The sequence below is a fragment of the Panthera leo genome, chromosome A1 (genome assembly GCF_018350215.1).
Source record: "Panthera leo isolate Ple1 chromosome A1, P.leo_Ple1_pat1.1, whole genome shotgun sequence".
In the NCBI taxonomy this organism is placed as follows: Eukaryota; Metazoa; Chordata; class Mammalia; order Carnivora; family Felidae; genus Panthera; species Panthera leo.
The window spans coordinates 53,785,618-53,810,755 of NC_056679.1; positions in this window are offsets into that span (position 1 = coordinate 53,785,618).

Sequence of the window (25,138 nt, forward strand, 5' to 3'; positions counted from 1 at the left end):
AAGATATTTCAGAATTACAAAAGAATGTTAATGTAAAATTTCACAGTGAAGCCCATTTTCAAAGGTGTTGTGCAAAGTTCCAGAGAAGCAACCCTGATGCATGAACAGGTGTTGCCATTTTCCTAATGTTGAAAAAAACTGAATCCATGGAAACACTTGCTGCACCAAAAGTCACTTCTAAGTTCTCAGGTTACACCAAGTAACATGCTTTCTTAGTCCTAGCTATTGAACAGGACTGTGTGACATACATTTGGAATCTCATCTCTGCATTCATTTTATTTTCTGTATTCATTTGGATTTACTTCATTTTATAAGTATAATTGTCCTCAATACCTTTTTTTCTAGATGAGGCATTGTATAAACCTTTGTGAATTTTGCCTCCAAGTTTTAGTAAAAGGCATCAATAGGGACAGTGTAGACATGTTTCTTTACCAGTAGGTATGCTGGCTGAGTTAAGTCAGTATTTTCAAGGTTGTATTTACTCATCTAAGCTTCTGATTTATGTTGTAGTAATGGGAAAATGTAGCTTTAAAACAACTCTTTGTAGTTCACAAACAACTCTTTGTGAAATTGAACAAACCACTTGGCCTTACTGGCTTCAGACCCAGTTTTGATGCCTACAGGGAAATTCTGCAGTGATATGATATGTGAGAGAAAGAAAAATTAATAGGTACTGACTATTTGGTTGTTTTGTTAGTTTTATAATCAAGGCAATTTATTTATATATTCACAATTAAAACTGGCCTGGAACACAATACTGTATACTGCTTCCAAGGGAAACTATTTAGGTCTTTCTCCTCACATCCCAAATGCAATAGAAAACTTAATTTATGCATGGTCTCTACTAGGAGGGACCTTCCTAAATTCAAGGGCTTTGCCATCATGGACCTTTTAAAGATTTGGTGGCCATGATTGTGGTCATTCAATTTTTGAATTGCTTTGATTTTCCAAATTCCATTGATACTGCCTCTAGGAGAGATTGGGAGTGACTACACTAAAAGATGCCAAGGAATTCAAAATAGACCAGGAGAGTTCTTATCTAGATAGCCTGGAGAACTGGAAACAGTTTATCTCTGCATCTAACCTTCTTTGATGATGTCCTTTATCCCTAACCAAACTGGTAGAAAGATCTAGAGTGGTTAAGAGGGTGGTCTTGATGAGTTGACTTTGAACTGGAGGCTCCCGGGAGTCTTGTCTTTTTCAGAGACCTTATATCCAACCTGAATCCACCTAGTGGTTTCTACTGGTAAATCAATCTTCCAGCTATGACCATGCAAGTTATTACTACAATGTATGCAAAGTCAGATGTGGACTGAAGTTCTCTAACAAGGCAAAACAGAATCTCTTTGCTGGCCAACATGATTTTCTCATTATATTTTTAATACAGTATATTTGTCCCTTGACCTGAAGATTAAGCCTTTTCCTTTGTAGGACTGATATGTGCAAAGAATCTCTAATCAGTGTAAACACTGCATTGTTGCTTTGCCTTTACTCTAATAGCCTGAGGTTTATTTGTTTTTCTGTTTGTTTTTAACATTTGATCCACTTTGTTCTGCAATCTTTTTAACTCAATGCTAAAGCTTCATATAAGTGAAAATCATACATTAAAATGAGTATTTGGATATTACTGGCCAAGCTTAGTAGCAGTAGGAAGATTTTAGCCTCTGAATAAATAAGAGATTTGGGTTTTATACTTTTCATTATGAGGACACTTGATCAAAAGAGCATAGGAAGTTCAACTTGTTTTCTAAGGAAGATGTAGTCAAACACATTCCACTAAAGTCATTCTTATGGACCAGATGCCACAATATAGAGGATGCCAGCAAGCCCTGACTTAATTTCAGTTAACAACTCAAATCTAAAAATGTTTAATTTGATAAATGGAGTAAGAGTGCATGCAAATTTAATTTGTTTGCTTCTTTGGACAGGAAGTGTTTTGAAGCTACAGGGAGTTGTGAATCATTTGAGGATATTATGGTGTTTATATAAAACCGCTTTTCTCTTTTATTTATTATTTATTTATTTATTTATTTATTTATTTATTTATTTTTGAGAAATTTATTTTTGAGAAGGGGGAGGGGCAGAAAGAAAAAGAGAGACAGAGAATTCCAAGCAGGCTCCGTGCTGCCAGCACAGAATCCTCCACACTCAGTGCTTGAACCTACATATTGTGAGATCATGACCTGAGGCTAAATCAAGAGTCAGATGCTTAACAGACTGAGCCACCCAGATGCCCCTAAAACAGCTTTCCTGTACACACTCTGTGTTGAGTATGACTCTTCAAAAGGGTAGACTATCCTAGGTATCTTGGGAGTGTATATAAGAACTGCCATATACTTCTTTGTTAGAGGCCTGAAACTACAATAGAAAGATTCTTCACCCTCTCAATCTTAAAAAAAAGAAAACACACACTCTGATCTTTGTAAACATTAGACGCTTAGTAGTGCTTTTCAGTTAATGAATGAAATTAATGAGTGTAATTAATATAAGCAAATATTTTTTCTTAGTTTGGTAAGTTTTTTTGAATTTTTTTAAAGATTTTTTTTTCTTAGAGCGAGAGAGTGAGAGAAAGAGACGGCACGAACAAGGGAGAGGGACAGAGGGAGAGAGAGGAAGAATCCCAAGCAGTCTCCAGGCTCAGTGCAGAGCCCAACACACAGCTTGAACTCACCACACTGGGATCCTGTCCTGAGCCAAAATCGAGAGTAGGTCCCTCAACCGACCTAACCATCCAAGCACCCTGAAATTTTTAATGACAGAATTTAAGAGTCATTCCGCTAGCCTGGACATTATCATGGAAGTGAATGGAACATGTTTGTTAACACCATGATTTTCAATCACTGAAATAGCAAATATTATAAAGTTAAAAAATAAATTCTGGGGCGCCTGGGTGGCTCAGTCAGTTTAAGTGTCCAACTTCAGCTCAGGTCATCTAGTAGTTCATGAGCTCGTGCCCCATGGGGCTCTGTGCTGACAGCTCAGAGCCTGGAGCCTGCTTCAGATTCTGTGTCTCCCTCTCACTGCCCTTCCCCTTCTCTCTCTGTATCTCTGTCTCTCTCAAAAATAAATAAACATGAAAATAAATAAATAAATCCCTATGGAAGTTTTGTGTAATAGGAAGGAAGCCTGTAGAGAACACCTATTCTTTTTTTTTTTTTAAGTTTATTTATTTATTTTGAGAGAGAGAGAAAGTGTGCAAGTGTGGAAGGAGTAGAGACAGAGAGAGAGAGAGAGAGAGAGAGAGAGAGAATCCTAAGCAGGCTCTGTGCCATCAACGCAGAGCCCGTCATGACATGAGAGGAAATCAAGAGTTGGACGCTTAACCAACTGAGCCATCCAGGCGCCCCAACACCTATTCTTAAAGTATATAATAAAGCAGTTAATAAACAGGCTGGTGATGGGTGGCTAGAGAATATAGGTAAAAGTAAACCCTTGTGAATTTCTTACTTTGAAAAGTACATTTGGCAAAAATATGACCATATTAATAATTAAAATTAAGTACTAATCTGTAGTGTCAAATTAAGAAGTTAGCACTGGGGCACCTGACTGGCTTAGTCAGAAGGGCATGTGACTCTTGATCTTGGCTTCCTCAGTTTGAGCCCCATGTTGGGTGTAGAGATTACTCAACAATAAACAAACAAACAAACTTGGGCGAAGAAAGGAGTTAGCACTTGTTAACTTTCAAGAGCTTATTTTATACACAGTTGCAAGAAAGCCACCAAATAGTGAACAATTTTGACTTTCATGTTCTATATGAAAATCTCCTTGCCATTTTGCTAAATATTCGTCTCACCCTAGTTTGACATCATGCAGAGACAAAGTTGCATTATACCCTAAAAGATACTAAAGTCATGCGTTTGAAAAATGAGAAATTAGGGCTTCAAAATTATTAATCCTTGTTTTTTTTTTTTTAATTTTTTAATTTTAGCTGTAATTGCTAAAAGAAAATGATACTGAAGGTAGTATTCTCAAATATCCTAATAGGTTTTGGAGGCTTTGGGAGTTCAAGACCTGGATTTAGATTTGGTCTCAGTCACTTTGGGCAATGCGATCCCCTAATTCTTAAATTCCACCCTGGCTTCTCATTACTCCTAGGATAAAGATCCAAGTCCTTAACCCAACTTCAAGGTCCTACCATCCAGCCAGCCCCTTTCCCATCCCAGCATCCTGTTACACCGCATTCCTCTGTTGTCTGCCCTATGGCTATAACTACTACCTTTTGGGTGCGGTGCTCAAAGTACATCTCTCCTGCAACGGGGCCTTTGTATATGCTATTCTCCCATTCGCTTTTCTGGCCTTTCCCATATTAATTCCTACTAATCTTTCACCTAGCAGTTATCTTGTTCTCAGGGAAGCTTTTCTGACCTCTCTGAATAGGTCAGATCTCCCTTTTTCCTCTCCTGACCTTCTCTGCTACAAGCATACATGTGATTAGGTAATCAATTAGTAACTGTCCCCTTCACTGTATTTTAAGCTCCATGAGGTCAGGAATCCAAGTTAGATTTTTGTCTACCGTTTTACCCACAGCACTGAAGGGCCTGGCACAAATAAGGAACTCAAACATTATTTTTAAATGCAATGAATGAATGAATAAAGAATGAATGAGGTAATAAACCTTAGCTCCCATTTGTAAAGGGGTTGCTATAAGGATCGGATGATATAAAGCCTACCATATGGGGAGCTCTCAGTGGGCCACCATGATAATTTCAATTAACTTGGGCTAGGTGGTTTATTTGATGAAATTAGCTGTTTTGCCTTGACATTTTAAAAAAAGTTTTTTTTAAATCACTAAGCACAATTTGCTTTACTTTATGTATCCTATTTGCACTTACGTGGAAATAAGAACCCAGGTTTAGAACAAGTTTTAATGACTGTATTTACCTATATTCAGCTATTAATATTTCTATAGAAGCTTTAAGCTTACATTGATTTTTTGTTGTTGTTGTTTTGTTTTGTTTTCATGTATGATCTCCTCAGAGTAGGTAAAGTACTTTAGGGACAAAGGGACCTATTTAAGCTGATGTGGTTGTTTCAGACTGGGATGTGTACTCATTGAATTCCTTGTTCAAGAAATCTGCAAGCTAGAGAAGTGTGAGTTCCTTCTTATTTGAGAGTGACTTCAGCATTTGGGCTCTTGTCCCACACTGAATTTCACTGTATATTTTGGGGATGGAGCCTTGTGTCTGAAATGGTATTGAAGCCCCATCTCTTGTTGGGTGGAAGATGTATGTTCACTTACATTAAATGTTGTCTGCAGAGATATTTGTTGTATATTAGAATGCTCTATTTCACTGTCCTAAATTCCTTAGATTATTGTGACTGTGTAAAGGTGAATTTGCATATGACTCAGAATAATAACAGTCAAATGCAATTCTTAGGTTGAGAGTCTTGCGCTGTGTAAGGAGTTCTATTCTACAGCGTTTTGGGAAATCAAGTAGATATCAAGTGCTCTCTCTTATTTAATATCAGCAAGTACATATCAAGTCCTCTTATTTAGTATCAATGTGGTGTGGCCTTCTAGGAGCAGAATTCCTGTCTTCATGGCCTAGGCCTGGGGAGCTGCTGGCTCTATGACTTTGATCAATGGATGTGAGATGAGCATTACCTACTTTCTTAGAGCAAATCTAATGAGGAGATGAGGCAAATAGCCATGAAGGTACCGGAAAGCCATTCGAGGGAATCTACTAAGCCAATTTTCAGCTGGGTGCTACTGATGCTTGAGGGTATATTGGGTCAATAGAGGTAACGCTTAACAAGGCTCATGAAGGAGGCAGTCTCTGAACAAGACAGTTGGCTAGTTGATTTCTTTGGTCCCCAGTTTACAGGTCTGGCATTTGTTTTCGTTTGTTTGGTTGGTTGGTTGGTTTGGCAGTACAAATTTTAAGTGTTTTGTTAAAGCATTTAACATTTCTCTGAATACATACAGAGAGTGTGGGTGAAAAAGGCCCTTATGTTTGTACAGGGCGCCTGGGTGGCTCAGTCGGTTAAGTATCCGACTCTTGATCCCGGCTCAGGTCATGATTTCACAGTTTGTGAGATTGAGCCCCACGTTGGGCTCTGCAGCCCAACTGACAGCATGGAACCTGCTTGGAATTCTCTCTCTCCCTCTCTTTGCGCTTCCCCTGCTTGCTCACTCTCTCTCTCAAATAAATAAATAAACTTAAAAAAAAAAAAAAAAAGACCCTTATGTTTGTAGTACTGTAACTTTATAGTGGAGGTCAACTAAGACAGTTCTAGATAGAAGGTGAAATATGTTAATTGCATTAAAAAGTCCTATAAGTAAGTATATTCAAGACATCATAGGGGCATTTCAAAATCAGGCAGTGCCAGGTTTGGGGGCAAAAAATGATTGTGTTCCTGTATTTGGCATGCTTTTCTCAAGAACTTTATAGAATTGTTAAAATAAGTTGCTTTCATGCCCTATCTTCTTGACCACTTTTCCGGTTATTAGTGGATCATGATACTTCTGAAATTTAAGATAATGTCAGACATCCTGCGTCCATGGTACTTAAGTGGCAAAAGGCATCTTCCATGTGGTAGTCACCAGCATTCCTGCTCAGCATGTATTATAAATCAAATCAGCTGGGATTGGGAGGGATTTAGTGTACTTCAGTAATAGAGTGGGGATTTTACCAAAAATCTCTAGTATATTTTGATGACTTCCATCAAATCCCACTTATGCTTAATATTTGATGAATATTTATTTTAAAAATCCTTTATAGAAGTGTGAATTAAGCTTTATTCAAGACCTAACATAAAGTTAGCCACATTCAGTTGGCAACCTATTAAATATTTTTTTCAAATAACAAGAGTCCTTGCTTTGTTTTCAAATTCAGTGATTCTCAGCCCTGACTGCATATTAGAATTCCACTTGGAGATTTAAAAAAAATCAGATGATAAGATCTTTTACATAGTCTGATTTAGGTTGATCTCAGAGGGAGGACTTGTATAAATTTATCCATCTTCCACTGTCTTAGTTTCCTTTCCCCCCACCCTCACCCCCCACACACAGTGGTAGTAAAAAGTGAGGATAAAACTATTCTTATGTCCAAGCATCATTGTGAGGGATAATGCGTTGGAATTTTAGAAGTCTGACCTACAATAACTCTTCAATAAATGAAAGTCATTGTGTTAATTATAACAAGACTGTAATAGAGATTCATAGCTCACCAAGAACAAGAACAGAAAATAGAATAGACATCAAACAAAGTATAGATAGATGAAGATGCTAGAACAGGCTCATACCTGCTTGCAAGGGCCGATTGTGGATATCTCTTCTCGTCTCTACACCTAGCAATATTAGGTTTGAAAATCAGCCAAGATGGGTATGTTTACAATAAAGAAACCACTGAATGCTAAAATCAAGGTGTTCTTTTCTTTGTTTGTTTGTTTGTTTGTTTGTTTCTTTCTTTCTTTCTTTCTTTCTTCCTTTTTTGTGCCCCAGAGATCTAGTTATTGACATTTATATTTACATGACAGGGCCAAGGCAGTTGACAAGGAAGTCTGGAGTGAAAAACAAAACATATGTACTACTTGGGCCTGGCCAAACATGGCGTATGCCATTCATGGTTCCATGGCCTGAGCTTTGAGTCCCAAAGGGTTCTAAGTGAAAGAGCATGGTGGTCTTCACTTGGTTTTGAATCGAGAATCATTAGACTGTGAATGAACTTTACCTAATCATTAATTCTAAGTTTTGAGGTAAATTACTTAAACCTGTTCTCAACAACCTAAGGATTTAAACTCATAGAAACAGAGTGTAGAATGGTGGTTGTCAGAGGCTAGGGGACGGAGAAAATTGGGAGAGGTTGGTCAAAGGGTATGAACTGTCAGTTATAGGATGAATAAGTTCTGAGGTTCTAACTTACAGCATGATGACTATGGTTAAAAATAGTGTATTGTATACTTGAAGTTTGCTAAGAGAGTAAATCTTAAGTGTTTTCACCAAAAGAAAAGAAAAAAATCCAAACAAACCAGTTGCTATGTAAGGTGATGGACATGTTAATTAACTTGCTTGTGGGAATTATTTCACAATGTATACATATATCAATCATCACGTTGTACACTTTAAATATATTACAATTTTTTAAATTATACCTCAGTAAAGTGGGGGGAAAACACTAAGGATTCACAGGATATACCAGGGGACACAGGCAGCCATAAGAGAAACATGGTGTGCGTAGTTTCATTCACTTAAATTCTTAAAACACAAGCAGCTAATAATGACCATGATGATGATGAGGTGATGATGATGATGATGATGATGAAATCCCACTTGAGACCTACTTAAGGTTAATTTTGGAATGCTGCAGGAGCATATTTACAGTCCTTTGCCTTCGTTGGATATTCCAGTGGAAATAGTTGGAAAGTATTGAAAAGTACTGGAGCGTCTCTGTGCCTCAGTTTCCTTATTGATCAGAATGGGATGTTTGTCACAATGAAATGAGATAATGGATTATAATCGCCTAGTACTTGTAGTTACCGCCTCAGTTTTAAAGAATATTTGTTGGGTCAGTTTATGACCTAAGAACTTAGGGTAAGGTAAGGCACCCAGCCCAGAGTCTGAACTTTGACTTCGGGCCTCAGTAGCCCTCTGTACTCCTTAAGACCATGAGTCCTAATAGACTCAGTAGAGCTAGATAAACCTAAAGAATCTCATTGTCTAAAATTTGTATGTGGAAATTTATTTTCCACGTAAATCAGCATTTTTTTATTGTTCAACTTTACCTTTCGCTAACTTGCTTTAACAAAAGAGACATAGTAAACATTTTCTAGTAATGACTGAAACATTCTTCACTTAGGGAATTACAATGGTTTTTTAAAAAGCAGCTTGCATCATTCTGCTACTTCGTAATAGATTTAAAATGTGCAACATTGTTATTTGGGATTATTTCCTATGAATCTGTGTATAAAATCATGCATGTAAAAATGTCAATGTGATACTTTTAATTTCTTAATAAAGAAAATCCAAACCAAGATTTTATTATTGTAGCAAGAAAAATAAATCTCCTAATACTGAGTTATACAGTTACTCAACTAGAAATTTACATTTTTATAATTTCTCCTCCTGGGAAGCAGCAGGTATGTAAAATTATTACATATTGTGTTTATGCTGCATGCACATAAAATTCAGTAGAAACCCCAAAAGTAAGCTCTTTGGAACCCAGACTTGATTGCCAGGCTGAATACCCTCAGAAAACAAACTCTCTTTGTCTGAACATATGAAAGGTACCAAAAGAGAGTGAAAACCAGTTTTACTTTTTTTTTTTCTTTTCTTTTCTTTTTCTTTTTTTTTTTAACTTTTTGTTTTTGTAGGAGAACCAGCAGTGGAAGAAAAGATCACTTCCTCCGTAGACACTTTATGGGTCTCGGATTCTGTAAACTCTGCCATGTAACTTGACCCCAAAGCTAATGAAATCCTGTTAGATTTTCCCTGCCCTCCTTCCTGCTTCCACCTTTTCGATTGTCTCACCTTTTAAAAACTTGATTTGTATTTGTATATATGTGTGATCCTCATGTCATTGTTTGGCTTTTTACCCAGGAACTTTTCACCTACATCCTCTCCTTCCCTCATTTGGCAGCCGGTTTGGGCTTCTTCCTGCCTTGAATACCACATTCCCTAGTTATTCAAGCTCAGTCATTAGCACCCTGTCCCCCTACTAAAATTATGAATGAAAAGCCTTGTTGTTCTTTACAAATAACTCAGGCTTCCTCAGTCAGTCAAATTCGGATGGCAGTGACTGCCAGACAAAGGGGCGGGATGATGGACAGTCCTCACAGCAAGTCGTCAATGCCCACAGGAAGTTTCTAAGCCACAATATAGGTAGAGAGGGCTGGGCGTTCCTGGAGGACAAGCCTACAGAAAGGGGCTGGGAGCGGGGCACTCTTTGTGTCTGTATGGATCTTAGAAAAAAAAATGTCCACGGAGCCCAGAGACAACAATATCCAGAGTCCATTTTGCCCTAGCAAGAACGTAAAAATCCTTCCATGGAGACACCTACCTTGCAGTAATTCTGGTTGGAGCTGACACACGCAGACAAAAGTGAAGGCACCAGGCATTTACTTGGATTTGAATGCGGAACGGTGCGAGAGGGGGTTACGTGCTGGAGCCGCACACCTCCCTGCTGAGAAGTTGCATTGTCTTGGGTCCCTTTTTCACAACAGGGGAAAAGGTAATTGACAGCCCGATTGTTTGGCCGGGACCCCTGCTGTTTTAAAATCCTGGAAGGCCCCAGTCACACGTTGTCAATAATAGCCGTCGGAGGTGCAGAGTGAAGGACTGTTCAGGAAACAGTTTGAGCCCTTCAAGTGGACAGGCCTCAGTGACTTTTCTTGCACTCTGGCTGCCACAAGCAGCTCATTCAAAAATAACCTTAAAGTAATAAATCGAACTCGTTTCCTGAACTATACGAGGAACAGCTGGTTATTTTTCCTCACTTTTTTTTTTTTTCAAAAACAAAAAAAAAGAAGGTTTTTTTGTTTTTTTTGTTTTTTTTTTTTTTTACTACAGGAAGTCAAGCATGTCAAAATTTGGCAAAGCAATTTGGATGATTTAACAGCTAAACACTTCTCTTTTTAATGTTATGCTTTCATCGGTCTTTTTTTTATTTAGGCTTTCCAGTTTTGCATTCTGTTTGCTGCGATGCGTGTCTCTTATCTATTCTCTTCTCACTTTGGAAAGGAAAATGAGCCCAGTCTTCTGTCAGAATAGTTTCGGTGCAATTTCTAGTGTATTGGTCAAGTTGCTCAACATGGACAGCTCAAATTTGTTTTCTTTTACAGGCAGAGTTTGGTTGTAGATCTACAGCTTCACGAATTTGTTTCTCGTGAGATCCATATATTTCGAAGTTCTGATGACAAGGCAGTTTTTCTTCAGTCTGTTGATTTAGAAACCCCAAGCTAGTACATATGTCGTAACTGAAGTAGTCTGGTATTTTAAGAAAGTACATTGTGGACTCTTTTTGTCTCTTTGTGTCTCTGTGTGTGTCTCCCTTGTTTGAATATGTTTGCCCTCTGGATTCTGGAAAAATCTGCCAACTTCTGATTGACTTTAAGAATAATTAGAAATTTGAGTATAAATAAGTGACATAAAACAACTCCCTTCTGTGATGATTACTCTTTATTTCATAGATGACTGGTACTTTGAACAGATCCATTCTATATGGAAATACGGTATGATTAGTCAGTGTGTGTGTCAGAGATTAGCTTTTCACAACTTGTGGACATTTAGAATTAGGAAGGAAATGTATTTGAATATCTGTCAAGTTTTAGGGCACTACATCTCTTTTAATCAATTTGAATATAATTAAACAGTCAAGATTAGATATAAAGATTAGGTAACACATCTCTTTCATATGCTATTTTGACCACTACTTGAAAATTACAAAAAGAATTACTGATCATAGCTTAGCATTATGTAAGAAACTACTTAATTATATTTCGGGATGCTTTCTTATCTGTATCTGTATGATAAGTTTATTTTTCTCCTTCATTTTGTTAAAGAGATTACTCATTTATAATAAAACAATTACAGTAAAAAGTATGTTTACAGGAAGATAATAATGGAATTTACATAGAATTAAGCTACTGTAGGCTTCTGTTTCTATTCTTTTCTTCATCTACTTCTTTTTCTTTGTGTTTTGAGTAAATGACAGTGCCATAACAGCACAATAAATCCGTCTTTGAGCTGTAAGCTAGACTGGCACACTTTACTTTGTATATACACCATGGCTCAGGTGAAGCCTGTGAATGCAGCAGTGGGTGTGGTGTCCGTATAAATGTTCTTGCATATATGGTTGATACATCCTGAACCTGTTTAGATGTAACATTTCTTTACTTTCAGCATTTCTAACTTCAAACATGTGATAAGTGACTGGATAGACTTCCTTGAGAACTGTATTAACAGGTTTCAAAGAGTTCAATTCTGAGGTTAATACCATGTCAGAAAACAATGTTCCTCGAAAATTTGCACAATAACTATGTATACGATCATATAAATGATTACAGAATACAATTCAGAATTCATATGTGAGTCATATAAATCACGTATTCTGAATGATACGAAATACCCACTTCTGTAAGTGACTCCTTCCCTCCTGGTTAAGTCACAGCCTTTCATTTTGCTAAGAGATGCTCAGGACTCGATGAGTTAAGTGGACTCTCAACCTGCTGATGTTCCCGACAGCCTCACATCTCCTCCCATGGTCCTGCAGACTCTGGCCGCTGCAGGGGTGAGATAGCGAGTGTAGACTGAAAGTGCTCTGCACAGACTTGCTTTCTAGCCTCCCGTTCAGCTGCCAGTCTCACAGCTTGCCCTGAGAATGGACTTCCTGTGCTGTCATTTACACTCAGTATCACACTAAGCACTCTTTGTCACTCAGCCTTTGAGAAAGAAGGGGGTGAGATAACAAATCTAGACTGCTTGTGTTGACTTTGTGGATAAAGTAAAGGGCTGGAGTCAAGAACCCAGGGTCTTATCCTAACTTTGTGACTGCCTTTCCTGTGACATTGAGCCAGGCTTTTGACCTCTCCATTCCTCAGTTTTCCTCATCTATCAAATGAGGATCAGTATGCTGTGTTCTCTTATTTTCTCACGAAGGCGCGGTCATTGAAAAAATTTTGGTATCCCTAAGTCCCTTAGCAAAAAGGAGAAAAATAAATCAGATAAAATGACTTTTTCTGCTTTGGGGAGATGGAAAGGAAATCACGGCTGATTAATTACTCCCCGCTTCCGGAAGGAATTCTTTCTATAATCCTCCCTGTAGGGAATTTCCCTTCCTATCCTGGTCAGCTTTCTCTCAGCCTTTTCTTTTGCTCTTTTGCTCTTTCTCTTCCCTTCTCTCTTTTCATCCCTTTCTTTCCCTTTCCTTCCACCCCTGCAATGTTTCCTTCATAGCCACATGCTATATGATCAAGGTGCATAGGGAACTGGCAAAGGTGAGGGAAACCTCTAGTAGGTTCTGTCTAAAGTGGGTATTCAGAGACACAGGAAAATAAGGAAGGCTGTTTGAGTTAACTGGAAGGGGGGAGACAGCCAGGGCTATGGAAGTTTCTGCAACTTTCCTGAGCTCACAAAGATAAATCTTCAGAAGTTAGCTACCAGCCGGCTAGATAGGTCTCTCTGGGACCTGGAACCAGTTATTTAGAAGGTTCTCTTTGCAAAGAGGTGAGGTTGGATGAGGGTAGGAACCTATAGAGAAATCCATGGATTCTCTCAATGGGATGGGATGGAGGGCCTCTTCTGGCCATATCTATGGCTACATCCTTTTTTCTTTTCCAGTTAAATTATGCAAATGAATGGAACACAGCTTTGAATGGAAAGGGTTTGGTCCACTACTTCAATTGGAATATGTGAAATATTGTGAATTTGAAAAAAAATCCATTTTAATACATTCCGCTTTTTAAAAAGTTTGAGTGGTTGAGTTTTATTATGGTTGTCTTGTTTTCCTTTTGTTTTGTGAAGAGCTTGGTAATATAAATTGTATACTAGAAATTAACTCACCTAGTATTCCTCATGGCATTTTAAAAGGGCATTGAGCATTCTGGCTTGTTTATTTGTTTTTCCAGATCCACACATTCATTGAGATGTGTTTAGATTTTTTTTTTTTTTTTCCATGTGGAAGGCACTGATATCATTTTGGTATTCTATGCTTTTGACCCTCTGTACACACATGGTTTCTATATGGCTTGACACTGTGTTTATTTGATACTTCCTCTTGAATCCACTGCATATTCATGGATGTTTCATGGTATTTTGCTACCTACAGATAGGCTTTTTTTAGTAGGACCCCACTTAAAAAAAACAAGTGAGGAACTCCTATAACTTTTTCCCCCCTTGTTTTAATGAGGATATGAAAAGACACATACAAGTCTGTTTATAACACAGAGGATCTCAAGGGGAGGTAAGAGATTATTAACTTTTTAAACTTCTTTTCCTGATTTGTTTCACTTTGTACAAAATGTGTTACTTTCTTAACTAAAATATTAACAAAGAAAATGTTTCAGTCCTGATTTAATAAAAAGGATTGAAAAGAAAATTTATCAGTCACAAATCATATTTGTATTTTACGAAGGTTTTGCCAATCTTGATAAAGTGTCTAAAGTGTAAAGAAGATAGTCCCTTTGTTTTTAGAGCGCACATACAAAAAAACAATGGTCGGTGCTCCCTCTGCTGGTTTCCTGCAATAGTTAGCTCACCAACTTGCGAGTGAAAAGACAGCAGAAGAAATTATAATTGTTTGATCTTTAAATACCCTTTCTACATACAAGTTTTTCCTTGATTGGAAACATGTGTCAATGTAGTTTGTGAAAATAGATTCTTTCCTAACATTTAATAGTGATACTGTAGTTGGGCTATCTAGATAATTATAATTCTTTTTAAATTTATTTTTTCAAGTTTATTATTATTACTATTTTTTTAATAGTCTCCACACACAGCGCGGGGCTTGAACTTATGACCCCGAGTTCAAAGTTCCATGCTCTTCCGACTGAGCCAACCAGGTGCCCCATAATCCTTTTTTTTTAAATGAACTTTTCCTTTCTCATATCATAAAGGAGGACATAAAAACACAACTATTCTTAATTTATTAGGGTGAGTATTAGTCTTGTATAACTAATTCTCAGTAACCGGATCTAGTAGTCAGTAGGCTATTTGAACATCTTTACGCTAGTAAATAATATTGACGGGGGAGTGAATTATCACTGGACAATTACCTTTTTTTATTAAACGCCTTGTTGTATCAGTACTGCAATCTATACCTTCCTATATAGAAGATATTTGGAAATTCATTCATTTAGTTAATATTGCTGTCTGAACTATAATTAAAGATTTTTAGAATTCATTGAATTCATCAGTTGGTTTTCTGGGACTCCTGACTTTCACGGAGTAGAGTATGTTAAGCCATATATATTATTCATTTATCAAATACTTGTATTAAACCATTTCTAAATCTTTATTATATTCTTTATTATAGTACTATATTCTGTGTCTTAAAGGTGTTTAATGTGAAGATTCTGTCTATACATATTCAACTTTTTCTGTTTCGCCTAGGGATATATGCATTTAATAAGGAGCTCTGGAGAATCTCTAAGCTTTCAAAGGAAGTGTTTCTAATGGTAGGTTTCAGAGACAGTGCTGCTAGTAAGATAGAGCAGACGGGAGAAAGGTTGCTTCTAGAAAATGGACAGGCCCTTGGGAATAGAGTGGAGAATGAAGCAATCTCCAAGCAATAGACAATAAAGAGTGGGGGAGGTGCTGTTTAGCAGGGAAGACAAGAGCTGCATTTCCTTGATAGAAATTACAATACTTTCCTCTCAAAAAGGCATCTTTGTGAGGAGTGCTCCGTGAATGGTGAAGGAAAAATAACAGGGTAGAAAGCCAGAGCTCCTAAGTCAAACTTTACCCAACCTTGATAAGCTGGAGGGTCAGATCATCCTAACACCCCAGACAACACCAGGTAAAGATGTAGGCAAGTGGCAATGTTAGCGAGAGGCCGAGATCCAGCCATAGCTACCAGAGTTTAGGTATGGGATTTCTACGCTCTGGAAAGAACGGGGAGGGTGAGTGTTTGAAGTGTGCATATATTCTAGGACTCCAGTGCTGGAAGGTCTGGAGTACCAGGCATGAATTGAAGTAAAGACAAGACACAATTCCTGAAGCGGGGCTCTGGGGTCAGGAGGATTTATGGCAGGATCCCAATTCTGGATCATGGGGTAGGAGCAGTCAGGGCTAAGACTGATTTGATACTGACCCCAATGTGCTGCTATGTTCCTTCATCCTGAGTTTGGAGAGGGTTTGTACACATGAGTGCATGTTCAGTTAGGACCTACAAGCCACATAGACAACTGCCCCAAAGTGGGAATTTTGGGAGATATTATTGGAAGGGGGGTCATGCCCTTTGCCTCTCAAACTGTGATATGTGGACTAATGCTTACTTAGCTTACTTATAAAGTCACTCTGCATTAGAGTGTAGGAATTAAAGAGACCAGAGCACCCCTTCTTCAACTTTTACATTTACTATTGGACTCACATAATTGTTCTCTAATTTTTTTATGTATTTGTTTTTAGTTCTGTCTTTTCAGATGATATATTTTAAGTTTGTTAAGTCCAGCACTGCTTTTCACATCTTTTGCATTTCCCTAAGTGCTTAATTTAATTTTCTACCCAGATTATTCTAATGATAGAGCTATTAGGGTTTTTTTTTCTTTTTTTTCCTTTTTTTTTTTTTTTCCAGTGATGCTCTATAGAGCTGCAACAATCCACATAATGCTGGGGAGGAGGGAATGGAGCTTTGACTTTACATATTTGGCATTTGCATAGTATTTCTCATGAAGAAAGAATTACCTTAAAAAATTTCAGAAAACTATGAAGGTGTTCTGCTGATGATCAAATTGATACTTCGAAGCAACTGAACTTGGAAACTTTTCACTGAAAGCTTACATTTTTCTAAGATGGGTTCTTTAGGAATTAATTACTTTATGAATAAATCCTTTATGAATTTTTCATCCTATGTAAATCAACTTAAATGTGTTCACACATTTTGTTCACAAAAGCTATTTTTTAAAATTTATTTATTTATTTAAGTGATCTCTACCTCCAGTGTGGGGCTCGAACTCAGGACCCCAAGATCAAGAGTTGTATGTTCTTCCAACTGAGCCAGCCAGGCACCCCCATGAAAGCTATTTTTAAAATTATGTTTCTTATTGTTAGAAGAACTATTAGTGAAAAGTTTGCTCATAAGTCTCATAGTCTAAGAGATGGCAGTTTGCAAAGAGAAGAGTTCCTCTGTATTCCCAGGAGTTCCACATGGAATAGATTAGATTATATATTTAGATGGGTGCACGTTTTTCCCACCTTTGGACCATATCAAATCTAACACTAAGCAAGGCATTAATCTGAATCAGGTTAGGAAGCATATCAGGTCCTCTTTAACCAAAACTACCTTTTAGCTTTATTTACATTATCTGAGAAATATAGGTGGATCAGCTATCTTCTTCCCTGCTTCTATCTTTTTCTGGTCAAAAGGACAGGAATCCTTTAGGGATACACTGTTAACAGTAGCCATTAGCCATATGTGACTACTGAGTACTTGAATTGTACTGTAATGTACACCATATTTCAAAGACGTAGTACAAAAAAAGAAATATCTCATTTATATACTTTATACTGACTATGTGTTTAAATGACAATAGTTGGGTTAAATAAAACATTGTTAACATTAATTTAACCTGTTTCTTTTTACTTTTTCATTACTTAACAATATTTGTTACATAAGCAGCTCACATTTATAATGGAGAGAACTCGTCTAGACCAAAAGTTCTTCAACTTTTCTTGAATAATAATGAATTCCCTTGAGAATCTGCTAAAATTCAATAAATTATAGAGATGGTAGATATTGTCAGTCCTACTATTCCTAACATATGCGTTCCTAAGTCTCACTATGCTATGCAAAAATCATGCAGTAGAAGCTATAGGGCTGGGATTGGGGTAAACACTCAAAAATGGGGCACCTGGGTGGCTCAGTAGGTTAAGCATCCAACTTCAGCTCAGGTCATGATTTTGCAGGTTCGTGAGTTCAAGCCCTATGTCGAGCTCTGTAATGACAGTGTAGAGCCTGCTTGGGATTCTCTCTCTTCCTCTCTTCCCCTGCCTCTCCCCACTTGTGCTCTCTCTCAAAATAAATACATAAACTTAAAAAAAATTTCATCAATGATACATTATAAAAAAGAAAGTAACATAATGAAAAGGTAGCATGGTTTTATCCATGGTAAATGGTGAAGAAATACATCAACTGAAATAAATATGTCACTTTACCTTGAAAAATGTCTCCTTTGTCTATGAGAGTGAGCACTCCTACAATTGCTCACAAGGCATGCCCACCTTGTTCCCATGGCTCCCACCCTATGTGCCAGAGGAAGAGAACAATAGGGAGGTAGAAAAGGAGTGAGAGAAAGCAGAATAAAGAGAGAAAAAGAACAGAGAACAGAAGAAAAAATACAAAATAGGCCGAGAGAAGAGAGGAAAAATGCAAGGGGAGGAGTAGGGTCAAGTGGTTGGTAGGCCAGGGTTGCAGCTTGTGAGTCATTGAAAGAGGTTTCCTGAAGTCAGATGGAAAGCTGCAGGTGTAGAAAGTTGCAGCAGTAAATGAAACAGCACATGTGGAGCTCACTGTCCTCAAGAGATGAGTGTGTGCATGCGTTGCGATGGTTCCTGTGCAGCCCAGTTCAGCCGGGTGCAGTTTTTTGTATGGGCCTGGTGATTAAACCGGCACAAGCAATTGCAAAATTAGCATGGTCCTAAAATTTCTCCTAACTTTGTCACATTGGAATAAATTCTCATTTTCAAAACAGGCATTATAGCGGAACTGACTGTAGGTCCGCACACCACAATAGATTGTTACGTACAGCTCATGCCAGCGACCTCCAGACTGGAGGACTGCTAGAGCATGCCAAGCATTAGGAATCAAAGCTGAAATGCCAACACTAGGTTCTTTCAAGGGGCTACAGCCATGAGGGATGAGATGGACAGCCTGATGAGCAATTTGTGGAGCCCCGAGTGGACCATAGAGAATGAATATGTAATTGGGCTGGATCCATGAAGGTAGAGGAGATATGTTTCACAGGGCAGAGAAGGTAGATTCCCTATAGATATCAACCACAATGACTTAGCTGCACAAGTCTTTTCTAATCTATGCCCAAATAAGTCAGGAAGACCCATTTGTGAATGGGCCTATCACATTTGTTCCCGGTGATAGTAAATGAGTAATTGGAAATTCCAATAGGTAGCAGAGAAAAAGGGCAGATGCTGTCTTAATTTTCTGCTTCTGCTTATTCTAGGATTTAGTTGTAATCCACAGAATTTGGTTCCTGTAAATTCAGAGAAATAGGCCTCAGTATCTGTTAAAGGGAAGTGAACTGCAAGGATCTTTAAGTCACTGAGAATAATGAAGTAACTTAAAATTAAATCAAAGCATTGAAGGTGGTTGCCTGTCAAACAGGATTTGAGGATGAGGGGAGGAGGGGGAGGAGGAGGAGGAGGGGGAAGAAGAGGCAGAGCTGTTATTTATTGGGTTCTTAGTATGTGCTGGGAACTGTACTATGTTTTATGTGTTTTATTTTGTTGATTATTCACAACATTTGGGGGTAGGTTTTGTTGTTACCGCTTTTCATGGATGGAAATAACTCAACCAACAGCCCATTGGTAACAAGTAGCTAATTTGGGACTTGAATGCAGGCAGTCTAAAACCAATGTTTTCATGGAAAACATCAGACTCTTTGGCCTTATGAGTGGTATTGTTGGGGCCTTTCATTGTCTGTTATTGTATATTCTGGTACTATTTGAATTTGTGTAGTTAAATTATATTGAATTCTATTCATGTATTACTATTACTATTATTTTAAGGTTTATTTATCTTGAGAGGGAGAATGTGTGCAGGAGGGACAGAGAATGGAGGGAGAGAAATAATGCCAAGCAGGCTCTGCGCTGTCAGTGCGAGGGGCCCGATGAGGGGTTTGAACTCATGAACCCATAAGATCATGACCTGAGCTGAAATCGAGAGTCAGATGCTTAACCAACTGAGCCACCCAGGTGCCCCTTGCATGTATTATTTTTAAAGCAGGAGAAAAATACACACACCCACACCCCCCCCCCCCCCCACACACACCAAGGTTTACAAGAGGAAACCTACAAAAAATGAATACGGTAAAAAGGATTTTAAGAAGTGAAAATCAGCTCCTAAATTCTATATTCAGTGTTTATTTATTTTTTAAAAATTAAAAAAAATGTTTTTATTTATTTTTGAAGGAGAGAGAGAGAGACAGAGCATGAGCGGGGGAGGAGCACAGAGAAGGGGAGACACAGAATCTGAAGGAGGCTCCAGGCTCTGAGCTGTCAGCACAGAGCCTGATGCAGGGCTCGAACGCACAAACTGTGAGATCATGACATGAGCCAAAGTCGGACGCTTAACTGACTGAGCCACCCAGACACCCCTATATTCAACGTTTAATAACACATGTATTTGGGTAGCATGACTTGAAAATGTTGATTTTACACACGTGTGGAGGGGGCTGTCTATCCATGTATAGGCTCCTCAGCAAACTCCCTTTGCCATCAGATGCATAAGGGATACCAATCATAAATTATAGCAACAGTAGGCAATATAATCAATTTTAAATTGCTGTTTGGTTTTACAGAAGAAATATTTAATATGAGGCTATTAAAGCATTAACAAATGTCATTCATAATTTTTCAGAAATGGGAAAAGTAATCATTTTTCTATGTCTAATTAAGTTTTCTTGTATGTGTTACAAGGATGTTATGCTGCACCAAAGGTAATATATTACTGTAAACTCTATGGGTTTGTTAAAATTATTTTCCATTTATGATCTTTGCTTAGATTCTAACTTATAAGAAGTCCGTGGTGAGATATATCATATTTAAGCTAAAGCTAATTTCTTTAAAGATATTATTTTTAAGTAATCTTTATACCCCACATGGGTCTTGAACTTACAGCCCTGAGATCAAGAGTCACAGGCTCTAGGGGTGCCTGGGTGGCTCAGTTGGTTAAGCCTCTGACTCTTGATCTCAGGGTCTTGAGTTCAAGGGTCTCAAGTTCAAGAGTTAAGAGTTCAAGCCCTGTACTGGGTGTGAGACCTGCTTAAAAGAAAAGAAAAAAAAGAAAAAAGTCACATGCTCTGCAGACTGAGCCAGCCAGGCTCTCCTAAGTTAAACCTATTTTTTTTTAATGAAAAAATTTTCCCGCAATTAACAAGGGTAATGCCTCATTTTATTTCCCCTTATTAATAATATTGATGACTATTAATAAATGTATTAATAAATAACATTATTTATTAATAATAGTTTTATTAATCCATTATTTCTCCAGGTAATCAGTTCTCTTTAGTGGATCAGCAATGGGGGATTTTCGCAATGAGAGTAAAAGACTATCCCTCTTCTCTTCCTCTTAGAATCCCTCGTTTCAGATGTTACATGACTTGCAGCGTGTCCTGTCACAACCTCCCTTCTTTGTTCTCTGCTGTGTGAGAGGAAATGGGAACACTCATCGGCAAAGGGAATTTCTTAAGGAACTCTTATTGCTGGTGCTGCTGTTGTTTGAGACTTCCAGAAGCCCATTTTCTCCTGTTATTGGACGGTGAGTAACCAGTGAGGCATGCTCGCTCTTCCTCCTGTCCCTCCTCAGATTTCCTCAGAGAAAAGCCGCATACCTGGTTTGCTCCCACATTGCCTCATCTCCTTACCTGGCTCCGCAGACATTCTTGGCTGCACTTCCCAGAAAGATGGTGTGTCTGAGACTGCTCCAGGGAAGCTGTTCGGTGCAGCTGCTCTCCCCTCCAGTGCTGGCCCCCATTCGGCTTCCCCGAAGGGAATATTCCTACAGCGCTTCTTAGATGGTGTAACTCGTGCACTTCTGCCAGCAGCCCCGGCCAGGGGCCAAAGGAGAGAGAACAGGGGGTGTCTTCTTCACCACCCCAGAGGTACCTTCCTGCCCTGAGTGCCGAAAGAGGACTTAGTTCATCTCAGAGCACTGTGGATGAAAAATAAAGAGTGGCAGGCGGGAGCTAACCTTTAATAAAGGAATATGCTTTCCTGAAAAATACGATACTAGTAATTTGTGATAAAGGGTTGAGTTCTAGTAAAATAACATTGATGCCCATGTATTTGTGATGCCAGACTAGTGGACATTAGGCTGGCAGTTTCCCTTTGAGTCTGGGCAAGTGCTAGCATTTCCCTCAGAGGCTGTTATTTCTCTAGCCTTGATCATGAATTGAGGCATGTCTTGGTTGCCTTGGCATTACCATTACTTCTTCCAGGGCACCAGGAAAATGGTGCATAATTAAACTCATTCTTTGACAGGGGAAAACAAGTTGATAATCGTATTGGAGGATGGAGTTTTCATCTCTGACCTCCTTATTCCCCTTATGTCCTTCCCGCTTTCCCACAGTCTCCAGTCCATGGTCACAGTTAAGGTGAGTGCCTCGGGCACCAGGGAGCAACACACTGAGTGTGGCAGGGGAAGCCCCATGAATCCCAGCATGCGTCCCTACAAGTCAACTCGCCCTCATGACTAACAGCTATGAAGGAGATTGGGGCTTCTGTTGGGGAAGGTCATCAAAAAGACATGGCCACTGGTTGATCCCTGAGCAGGCTCTGGGGCTCTCAGAAGCTTCTCACCCTCTCCCCTCTCCTTGGAATGTGGGTGCTCCTTCCTTTCCTGCCCTCAGAGGCTGCTCCAAGCACATAACCTCGAGATAGTGATTTGGTATTGACAACGCCTGCACGGTATATGTGACTGAACCTAGTTAAGGTCTCTACAAACTTTTAAGATATGGTGGGCAGGTGCGGGGATCCACATATCTTGCCGCCGCCCAAGACAAGCCTCGTATGTAAGTTCCCTCTGCTTATTAAAACTGCCACCTACCAACCCAAGTGGCCCTCCCCTTCCTTTGGTCTCTCCCTGCTCTCTGCATTCAGAAGCTGGTTTCAGATTTCGCCCAGGAGGCTCCTGAGGAGCTTATAACTCCTTCAATAATGTATTGCCCATGGCATCTTTTGGAAACAAAATTTAAAAACGCAGTGATAATTCTAGCACCATTCTCCTCCCACCCACACCAGAGGATTGGAATGGATTGATGAAGGGAAAAATAGTTGTCCAAGTCAACTTCTGTGTACGCTAAGGAAAATAAAAAGCTCATGCGCTAATTCAAAGTCATCAGGCATATCAAGGCATGTCATGTGGAAGAAGGCAATGTGTCTTGCAGTACTGGTTAAATATTTCAGCCTGCATTTTTAAAAAAATTTTTAATGTTTTATTTATTTTTAAGATAGAGAGACAGAGCGTGAGTGGGGATGGGGCAGAGAGAGAAGGAGACCCAGAATCTGAAGCAGGCTCCAGGCTCTGAGCCGTCAGCACAGAGCCCGGCGCGGGGCTCGAACTCACGAACTGTGAGATTCACAAACTGAACAGAAGTCGGACACTCAACTGACTGAGCCCCCGCAGGCACCTCAATTTCATCCTGCATTTTAACTATTAAAGCTCTCAGATGAAAGCAGAAGTTAGTAAGTTTCTGAGGTTCGACATCCTGAGGTTCTACATTGTGGCAAGTGCAGCCTTTAGCAGTACTCCTGGTACTTCCTCCTCTTCCTGGATAGCGTGAGTGTATCCTGGAAGCAGGCCAGGAACCTTGCCCAGGTGTAGGTCATTCCCTTTCTAGAGGGCAGTGGGGGGCCAGTGATGTTCTGAGGTGAGCCCAAGGTTTAGGAACTTCGTACAGTACTATAAAAGGAAACTGTTTTTCTCCTCTATTACCAATAGTTCCAATAGCAGCTTTGCAAATTTTTCCCACACCAAGTAATTCTCCAACTTTCAGTGGACACTGGCTGGGTGTCCTATAAATTTAACTCAATTTTGACACTATCTATCTGGAGATATCATTGGATCCCACAGGTCAAGGCCTCAGTCCCGTAAGACTGCCCTCACTTCAGATGCCAATTACAAGTCCAGATTGCCACCTATACTTACCAGCTGGAATTTGTGACCCCCTCCATAGGTTCAGGAATTTGCTAGAATGGCAAATGCTTACTTACATTTACTGATTTAGTATCAAAGGATACAACTTGGAAACAACCATATGGAAGAGATGAATGAGGCAAGATGTGGATGGGGGAAGGGGCATAGTTTCCATGCCTTCCTAAGGTGGCTACCCTTCCAGTTCCTCCATGTACTCACCAGTTCCGAAGCTTATCAAATCCTGTTGTCCCAGAGTTTTTATAGAGCTTAATCTCTACCTACCCTCATTACCACCTTGGGGTGTGAAGCTGAGTTCTCCCACAGAACAGGAGGGTGCCAGTCATTTAGGTGCATTTAGGTATCTTTGTCATGTTTATTCTCTCTCAGTCCCATACATGGATGTGGTCTTCTGTGCCTAAAGAAAATACTTGAAGACCTAATAGGAATAAGACTGAGTTGGTTCCTGTAGGAAGCTCCACAGAAGTTGGACCTCAAGCCTAGAAAAAGATGAATTGGATCATTCAACAATAGCCTCAAAATAATCATCCCACGGGGCACCTGGGTGGCTCAGTCAGTTAAGCTTCCAATTTCAGCTCAGGTCATGATCTCATGGTTTGTGGGTTTGAGCCCCACATCAGGCTCTGCACTGCTTGGAATGCTCTCCCTCTCTCTCTACCCCTCTCCTGCTTGCATGCTCTCTCTCTCTCTCTCTCTCTCTCTCTCATAATAAATAAGTAAACTTAAAAGAAAGTAAAAAACAATATGTAACTCATCCCACTTGAATGGATAGGAGACCCGCACTTCTTACTATGCAAATTGACTTCGTTTGCTAAGGCTGCCATAGCAAAATTCTGCAGACTGGGTGCCTTAAACAACAGAAATTTATTTCTAACAATTCCAGAGGCTGAAAGTCCAAGATCAGGGTGTTGGCAAGGTTGGTTTCCTTGAGTCCTCTCTCCGTGGCTTGCAGATGATTTCCTTCTCGCTCTATTCCCATGTGATCTTTCTTTTGTGTGTGTGCATGTGCATTTCTGGTGTCTCTCTGTGTGTCCTAATCTCCTCTTCTTATAAGGACACCAGACCTTGATGGTCTCATTTTAACTTAATTTCCTCTTTAAAAGTTCTGTCTCTAAATACAGTCACATTCTGAAGCACCGGGGGGTTAGAGCTTCAATATATGAATTTGGGGGGGATACAAATCAGCCCGCAACAGGAATAATTTCCCTTTGTTCCTCCTAAGAACACCCAAGCAGTAGTTGACTTTGGCTTCACCCTCTTCTTTTGAAAGGCAGGATGGTGTTCTTGGAAGGAGCGTGAGTTATGAAATTCAACTACCAGCGGTGTGAATCCTGATTTGATCACTTGCTCCTTTTTTCACTTTGGGGTCTCTGGGCCTCAGTTTCCCCATTTGTAATATGTGTGTACTCTTTACTTGGGGGTTAGATGAGATAACCTATGTAAAGTGCCTGGGACAGCAATACAGGCTGTAAGTTTAGTTCCACTTCTGTCTCTTAAAGGATAGGTAAAGGTTTCTGTTACACTGAAAGAAAGATATTCTCCCGTGGCTTCTCTAGTGAGAATTCAGTACCTCTCTCCAAAGGAAACAACGTGGCAAA